General features: G+C 45.6%; 1 long non-coding RNA gene across 1 annotated transcript; it reads left to right on the top strand.

Annotated features, from left to right (window-relative positions):
• Nucleotides 1-1,159: 1,159 nt before the first annotated feature.
• On the top strand, nt 1,160-6,163 carry LOC130684237 (uncharacterized). Its single transcript, XR_008998426.1, has 2 exons — nt 1,160-1,350; nt 5,569-6,163. It is a non-coding gene; the product is annotated as an uncharacterized LOC130684237 (long non-coding RNA).
• Nucleotides 6,164-9,287: the final 3,124 nt, after the last annotated feature.

Below are 9,287 nucleotides of genomic sequence, written 5' to 3'. Positions count from 1 at the left end.
AAGAGAGAAAGAGAGGAAGAAAGAGAGGAAGAAAGAGAGGAAGGAAGAGAGGAAGGAAGAGAGGAAGGAAGAGAGGAAGGGAGGGAAGGAAGGAAGGAAGGAAGGAAGGAAGGAAGGAAGGAAGGAAGGAAGGAAGGAAGGAAGGAAGGACTTCCAGACAATTCTCCAAAGTGATTATATGATTTTACACTACCACCAATAATGTGTAAAATTTCATTTCTGATTGCTTCATATCCAACACCAGCTGTTGTCAAGCTTTTTCATTTTAGCCACATGAGAAGTCAAACAAACACAATACATTTTTTGGTATTTGTTAACACTCTGAAACGCTTTCTTATTATGGAGAATTTCATACATTTACTAAAGCATTAGATGTACCCATCACCCAGCTTCAGTAATTATCTACTGAATGGCAAATCTGGTATCATCTCCATATCCGTCTTTCACCTCCCGTATTACTCTGAAGCAAATCCTAGACATCATATCATTTTATCCATGAGTATTTCAGTATGTATCTCTAAAACATACGGCTCTTTAAACCTAACTAAAGTGTCATTACATTTATTTTTAGAACAGTGGTACCTTAATACCAATATTCAGTGTGCAAATTTCCAGTTGTCTCAACGATGTCAGAAATTTTTTGTGCAGATCACTCAAATCAGGATCCAAGGAAGTATACATATTACAATCTGTAGGTATGTCTTACAAGTATCTTTTAATTGAAAGGTTCCCCTCCCTTTTGTTTTATTCTCAGCAATGTTTTGTTAAATAAAACTGGATTGTTTGTCCTCTAAAGCTTCCTACATATTGGATTTTGCTGGTGCATTATTCATCATATTCTTCTGTCTTCTTTATTTTCTGTGAATTGTTCTTTGGATCTAGGAGCTTAATCATATTCAGGTTCAAATTGTTTTAGCAAAACTACCCCACACTTGGTACTTTGCTTCTCCATGAAGAGGCACATAGTGTTTTTGAAGGGCCCCCACCCATAAGATGGTGAACCTCCTGCTTCTCTTCCGAGTCCTCAGTTCCCGCTGGCGCCACCTGAAGCCCAATCACCCCTCGCCCCCCTAATCCCAGCACCTAGCCAATAGCCACCAGACCCGTAGAAGTGACACCACAATCACCCCATGCCCCTTCCTATATAACCCAGCACCTTTCCCTAATAAAGCGGAATTCTCCGGTGAATTGCTGCTGTGTGTCGCTCCCTTCCTTTCATTGGTGCCGAAACCCGGGAGACGGGACACCCCAACTGGGCCCCGTCTTCCCCCCGACACCAGCAGCAGCTTGCCCTCGTCCTCTTTTTCCGGTGCTGGCTCCTCACACTCACCACTCCTCTCTGGCCTTTGGGTAAGTTTTCCCCCAGAGTGGGCCGCTCTTCCCCGACGAGGAGGGAGCTCTCCCCGCCTCAGGCCTTCACGGCTGCGGCGGACCCTCAGGCCCCCCTCCAATAGCCATACACGAGGTGACTCCTTTGCAGATGAGAACGCTCCCTTCCCCCCCTCCTCCTTCTGTTCCTTCCGCCGAAAATTCCTTCCGCCGAAAACTCCTAGTACTGGGTACCTCGGACTCCAGCACTCTGCCTTCTTAGAGAAGTCTGGGTGACGACCACACTTCCTAAGAAACCGACTCGTATACGAGTTTCCGCAGACCACCAAGGATCATCGGGGACGCCCTTGGTCTCCTTGCCGTCTGCTCCCAGTCCGAGGGTCTCCGTTCATCTTCCCCTGTTTGTCTCCTTCTCTGTCCTTCAGCCATGGGAGCCTCCTCATCCCTCCCTGAAAGCTCACCTCTTGAATGCCTGCTCAAGTATCTAGCCACCCTCTCCCTGACACCTGATATAAAACCAAAACTTCTCCGCAAATACTGCTCCCAAGATTGGCCGACATACCCCCTAGACAATAACAACCAATGGCCCACAGGGGGAGCTCTTGATCCTAACATCACTCACGATCTCTTTAACTACTGCCAGCGCCTGAAAAAATGGAAGGAGATTCCCTATACCAAAGCTTTCCGCCTCCTCCCCCCGCCTCCCCCCAAGTTCTCCTAGCCTGCAAGCCGTCTCCCCCGCAGAAGCCTCCCATTCACTCCCTTCCCCCTCCTCTCCTACAACAGCCCCTCCCCCTTCCTCCACCACCATCTCCTCCCCCACCTCACCCCCCTGCAGATCAAGCCTAAGCCTTTCAGCTCCCCTCTAACTAAGTTCCAAGAGCCTCCTCTGTCTTTGCCCCCATCACCTGTTTCTCCCCCACAGACTGAGCCAGAACCCTTCAGTCCTCCTCAGACTCGGTCCCGAAGGCCTCCCAAAATTATCGCCCCACCTCCAGGAGGTAGCAGGATCTGAAGGCATCGTGCGCATTCACGTCCCTTTCTCCTTAAGAGATTTAGCCCAACTTGAGAAACACCTACGTTCCTTTTCCACTGATCCCACAACATATATCAGAGAGTTTCAATAGACCCTCCAGTCATACAGCCTCACACATCATGACATTTTCATGCTCCTGGCCAATACCCTCCTTCCTGAAGAGCATAGATGAGTTTGGGACTTCGCCCAAACACACGCTACCTAGACCCACAGGACTGACCCCACCTATCCCCCTGGCCCCACCGCTGTCCCCGAACAAGACCCACACTGAGATTATAACACCACCATGAGTCTCCACTCTCGAGATATCTTCGCCTGCTGCTTAATAGCAGGTCTGAAAAAAGCAGCTCATAAATAGTCAATTTTCAAAAGCTCCCTCCGAGTTCTTAGACAGACTCACTCAAGCCCTATTACAGTTACCAGCCTGGACCCAGAAACGCCTGACGGGAGACATGTCCTTATGACATACTTCCTAGCTCAAAGCTACCCCGACATTAAAGCTAAACTCAAAAAGTTAGAACAGGGCCCTGCTACCCCACAGACTGAGATCCTAACAGTGGCCTTTAAAGTCTTCCATTAACCGGGAGGAGGAGAAAGAACACCGTAAACAAAAGGCTGATCAGGCCAATTTCCAAATGTTGGCCCAGCTGATAAAACCACAACCTGGGCGCCCCTCTACAAACAAGCCCCCCCCAGGAGCTTGTTTCAGGTGCGGAAAAGAAGGACATTGGTCAAGGGTGTGCCCCTCCCCCAGACCTCCTACCACCCCATGCCCCAGATGCCACAAAAAGGGCCACTGGGGGTCTGATTGCCCAGTCACCCAAAGGGGAGGCTGGACAAACAACCCCCATCCTAAGCCCTCTGTAGTGGGGCTGGCAGAAGAAGATTGACGGGGCCCGGGGGCTTCTCGCCCGACCATTTCCATCACCAAACAGGAGCCCAGGGTTACTTTAATAGTAGACGGTCACCCCATCTCCTTCCTCCTAGACACAGGAGACACCTTCTCAGTCTTGCAAGAACACCGGGGCCCTACCACGCCTGCCATTACTCCTATAGTCAGGGTAGGAGGTAAACAGATTTTCCCATTAAAACCCCCCCCTTTTATGCACAATCCAAGACAATCCCATACCTTTCTCCCACTCCTTCCTGGTTATGCCCCAGTGTCCCATCCCCTTACTAGGATGGGACATCCTTTCTCTCCTCCATGTTTCCATAACTATATCCACTCCCACAGCCCCCAGTACTCCCTTTCTAATGGCCCTCATAGCCGACAACCCCCCTCTACCCAATAAAAGTTCCAGTTCCACCCTCATACACCCTGTAAATCCCAAAGTTTGGGACATTACAAGCCCCTCCGTGGCTCTATGTCCTCCTGCCTCTATCAAATTACGTGACCCCTCTCAGTATATCTGTCAGGCCCAATACCTCCTAACCACTTCAGCCCTCATAGGCCTCCAACATATCATTCAAGATCTTTTAAACAAAAATTACCTCAGACCCACTCACTCCCTGTTTAATACCCCCATATTAGCTGTTTAAAAAGCCAACGGATCTTTCCACCTCGTCCAAGACCTTTGCCTCATTAACATGGCCATCGTCCCTATCCATCCCTTAGTCCCAAATCCATACACCCTTTTATCGCAGATCCCTGCCTCGGCCTCCCACTTCTCAGTCCTAGATCTCAAGGACGCATTTTTTTCTATCCCTCTGAACCCCTCCTCCCAAGATTTTTTCACCTTTACCTGGACGGACCCATACACAAGACATTCTGAACAACTCACTTGGACAGTTTTGCCACAAGGCTTCCGAGATAGTCCCCATATTTTTGGACAGGTCCTAGCTCAAGACCTCAAACAGTTTCATCATGATCACTCTGAGTCCACCTTATTACAATACTTTGATGATCTTCTACTCTGCAGTCCTTTGTTGGAACAGTCTCAACTTGACACTGCCTCCCTACTTAACCTTCTAGCTTCCAGAGGTTACCGGGTATCCCCTGTCAAAGCTCAAATCTCTTCCCCTTCTGTCACTTACCTCGGATTTCTTCTATCTCAACAAAAAAAAGTCCATTACCTTAGACAGAAAATGGCTCCTCTCTGACCTGCCCGTTCCCAAAACCAAGACAGAAATCCTTTCCTTTCTAGGCCTGGCTGGGTATTTTAGAGCGTGGATCCCTAACTTCTCCCTGTTGGCAAGACCCCTATACGACCTCAGCAAGGGCCCCCCTGAAGAACCATTATCCTCCTCACCCCAACACTCCTTCATTAAGCTCCGTCGAGCCCTTGTGGAAGCCCCAGCTCTCCATCTTCCTGATTTGTCGAAGCCCTTCTCATTATACATTCATGAGAGGTCCAGTCAAGCTCTAGGAGCCCTAGGCCAATATTATGGCCCATCCTTTGCCCCAGTAGCTTATCTTTCCAAGCGATTAGACCCCACAGTTCGGGGATGGGCCCCATGCCTACAGGCATTAGCCGCTGGACAGCTCTTGCAGAAGGAAGCTCATAAACTGACATTTGGGGCGCCCCTTACCATTCTGTCCCCACATCACCTAAAGGATCTCTTAACCTACAAAAGTTTACAGACTCTCCCTCCCTCCAGACTCCTGACCTTACTTTCCTCTTTCCTCCAAAATCCCGTTCACCCCCCTTTGCCATCCATACCCGAATGACTTTTTCCTCCTTTACTGCTCCCTCGCTCTCTCTCGCTTTTTTTCCTCATTCCTATTGTCTTTCCTGCCACCCAGCCTCCTTTGTATGGCGATTCAAAGTCAGACAGACTTACACACAGCATCAAACAAAAATTACTGCCCTCATTGCCACATCAGACTGCCCTCTGAAAGGCTGCTCCGAGCCTTTATACCTCCACTTTCCTCCCTCCACCGAAGTGTTCACTAGCAGCTACCTCTATTCTCCCTACCTCTGCTTCCTCTATGACCAAAAACAAGCCTGTTGCAGGCAATGGCCAGACACCTACGGAGATGTCCCTACTGGTCTTGCGCCATTCACTACATGGGTAACTCCCAGTACCCACAGTATTACTCCTCCAACCCATTCTCTTCAATACTAACAAACCCCTTCCTCACCTGGCTGTGGCCCATTGCAGGCCCTATAATAATCATTCTTCTCGCCTGTCTCTTCTTACCTTGTATAGTAAAGTTTATCAAATCCCAAGTCGGTAAAATCTCTAATCAAACTTTCAACCAGCTTTTACTCAGGAACTACCAGCTTTTAGCCACAGAAGATCCCTCACCCTCACGTGACCTCCTCACCACATGCTGAGATGGACCCCTCTCTCCGCTGGAAACTGTTCCTGGAAACAATGGCTGCAGACGCCTGGCTTCTGGCACCCGTATCCTCTTGGCACCATTAGAATCAACAAGTCCTCGACCTATAGTTACAGGGAACCTTCATTGATTTCCAACCTGAAGAAGTCCACATCTACTCGTCCTTACTGTGGGGAGTCCTATCAACCCTTTCCTCCCAGTCCTCAAGCCCTCACTCCCTTCTCCGCCCCCGTTCAGCAGGAAGCAGTCAGAGAGAAAGCAATGTCCACAACCCCATAGAGGAGAAAGGGGGGAATGAAGGGCCCCCACCCATAAGATGGCAAACCTCCTGCTTCTCTTCCAGGTCCTCGGTTCCCGCCGGCGCCACCTGAAGCCCAATCACCCCTCGCCCCCTAATCCCAGCACCTAGCCAATAGCCACCAGCCCCGTAGAAGTAACACCACAATCACCCCATGCCCCTTCCTATATAACCCAGCACCTTTCCCTAATAAAGCGGATTTCTCCGGTGAATTGCTGCTGTGTGTCACTCCCTTCTTTTCAGTTTTCTCTGTCTTTTTTTCTGTCGGCACTGTTGATACTCAATGCCTTGATTATTAATTCATTTTGGTTTGCAAAATGGTAACACTCCAATTCCATTCCACCTCCATTTATGTGTTGAGGTGCTTCTATAAAAAGAAACTTTCTTCATCTATTAAACTGTTATCCCATGGTATAATTGATATCAGAAAAATAGAATAATTCTTATTTTTTTCCTTTATTTACCAATTTTTTTTAGCAATGAGTTCTCCAGCATTTTTCAGTGATGACCAATTTAGTTTGGGACTTTTTTGGTTATCATTAGGATATACTCATATATTTAAACATATGTGGTGTGTTTCAATCCATTGCAGTTATCATTTTTGATGATAATTTTTTCTACCAATCAAAAATAGTCCACTGACAAATAGCTTTGAAAAGCATTATTACTATCCTCTGAATGATTTTTGTCTTCAATTTCATATGTGGCTGCCTTTCTAATTCAAGTAATTACATAGTATAAGGCAGTGCTGAGAAGTGGTAAGATCTTCACAACAGCATCACAATTGCCAGCAGCACCAGAGAGCAGCCACTCCATCCTGGCCTCTTGAGCAAGCTTCTCAGGAAGGAGAGTTCCCCTACCATGGACTTATCTTGTACTATTCTCTAATACAGCAGGGCCACACAGAAGGCTACTAGAACTTGGGCAGCACAGCAAAGTGGTTATTTGCTAGAGCCTTGAACCTGACTATTTGGTTTCAAATCCTGGACCTTCCTGCCAAGCTTGGTGAAGTTACTTGACCTCTTTCTGCCTCATTTTTCCTACCTTTAAAACAAAGAGTAGTATCAATACCTCAAAGAGATGTTATGATGATAAATGAGCTAATAGATGCAAAGCACCATTTGCCTAGCATATGGCGAGCACTCAATAAATGTACAAACTTTTTACTGCTATCACCATTCAAGTTGAATCTGGCTTTCCTTTGGAACTCCCAGCCCTTCCCATGAATACAGGTTTGAGGCCTCAGAACTCTGCAGGAGCCCTCAATCTCTAGTCTCTGCTGAGAAGAAAAACATATCAATTAGGTGCATGAGTAAGAGTCAGTTGAACCATGACATGCACTAGTTCGACCTTCATAAGACACAAGAGGGAAAAGAAAGCTGTGGCTCTCATTGTACATTCCTTATTTGTTTTAACATTCTGAACTCACTTTTCTTAGAGGCCTCATATGTGCCATTTGGGAATATCTACTTTGATAAATACTTTAAACTTGGAAAGCACTTTCACTCACATTATCTCACTTGATCCACTTAACAGTTCTAGATGGAGCAGGGTTTATTATCCCCATCTGAAAAACAAGGGAGCTGGTGATGACTTGCCCAAGTACTGCTGGTCTCAGAGTCCATTAGAGACACAATGTGAAGCAACAACGGGTCTTCTAACTTCTATAGTAGCTTCCTGCTTTCACCATCGTGGGCTCTCCTTCTCATCCACTGATTTTCAATCAATAACTATTTATTGAGCATCTATTTATTTATCAGGCACTGTTCTAGGACTAGCAAGTTGTTGATATAGTAGTGGATACAGCAGTGGGGGAAAACACACGGACAAAAATTGCTGCCTTTGTGGAGTTAACATTCTAGTGGAAGGAGACCAAAATCAAACTAACAAATAAAAACATACAGCATGTCAGATACCAATTAGTGCCATGGAAAAACATAAAGCAAAGAAGGGTAATAGGGAGTGTAATAGGGTAATGGGGAGGGATTATAGCTTTAATTGACTGGTCAGGGAAGTCCTAGCTGGGAAGGCAACATTTGAATCAAAGAAGGAGATGAGGGAGGGACCTTTTAAATACTGGGTGGAGGAACTATCAGGCAGAGAGAAACTGCAAGGGCAAAGGCCCTAAGAGGCAGGCAGGTGTAGTATGTTTTAGGAGCAGCATGGAGGTAACTCTGGCTGCAGTGGAGGAAGACAGAAAAGGGGCAGTGTTAAGATCAAATTGTTTAGGTCTTTGTAAGTCACTGTAAGGCCATTAATATTTTTTATCGAAGTATCATTGATACACAATCTATGTTGATTTCAAATATACAACCAGTGGTTCAACAGTTGCCCATATTATTAAATCTTCACCCCCTCTAGTGCGGTTACTATCTATCAATGTAGAAAGATGTTAGAGAATTATTGACTATATTCTCCATGCTGTACTACTATGCCCATGACCAACTTATATTGTGATTGTAAATTATTGTGCCCTTTTATCACCCTCACCCTCACCCTGACCTCCATCTTTTCGCCTCTCCCTTGGTAACCACTAGTCCCTTCTCAGTGTCTGTGAGTGGGCTGCTGTTTTGTTCCTTTTGTTTTCCTTCATTTTTATTTTCCAAAAATAAGTGAGGTCATTTGGTACTTGTCTTTCTCTTCCAGGTTTATTTCACTGAGCATAATACCCTCTAGCTCCAACCATATTGTCACAAATGGCAGGATTTCTTTTCTTTCTTTGGCTGAATAATATTCCATTGTGTATATGTAACACATCTTCTTTATCCATTCATCTACTGATGGACATTTAGGTTGTTTCCATATCTTGGCTATTGCAAATAGTGTGGCAATAAACATAGGGGTAATTTTCATTCTGAGTTAGCAGGGATGCCATTGGAAGATTATTACATAATCCTTATCAGGAAGTGAAATCAACAATACATGATAACCCTAAGATAACCCAACAATTCCAATTACACCCACCAGAAAAGTACACATATATGCACCAAGAAACATAAAAGAATGTTCAGAACTGCATTATTCAAAATAACCAAAAATGGATACAACCCAAATGTGAAACAAAAGAATAAATTTTCTTTATGCGTGTTATATTTCGGTGATGTTTACTAAAATAACAGTAATAATAATAACATGAAAAAATGAAAGCTATCTACCCATGCACAAATCATTACTGAGTACCTACTATTGCAAGGCACTGTTAGCCACTCCCGGATTATTGGATTATTTATTATTATTGTATTATATATGGCAGACCTCTTAGGAAGAGATATTAGTTCTCTTGATAAAGTGGCAGCAAATTCAGCAAGTTTGCTATTCTGAGAGCGGAGGCCTAATGGTAA

The sequence above is a fragment of the Manis pentadactyla genome, chromosome 6 (assembly GCF_030020395.1).
Source record: "Manis pentadactyla isolate mManPen7 chromosome 6, mManPen7.hap1, whole genome shotgun sequence".
In the NCBI taxonomy this organism is placed as follows: Eukaryota; Metazoa; Chordata; class Mammalia; order Pholidota; family Manidae; genus Manis; species Manis pentadactyla.
This window is presented reverse-complemented; position numbering and strand designations above follow the sequence as displayed.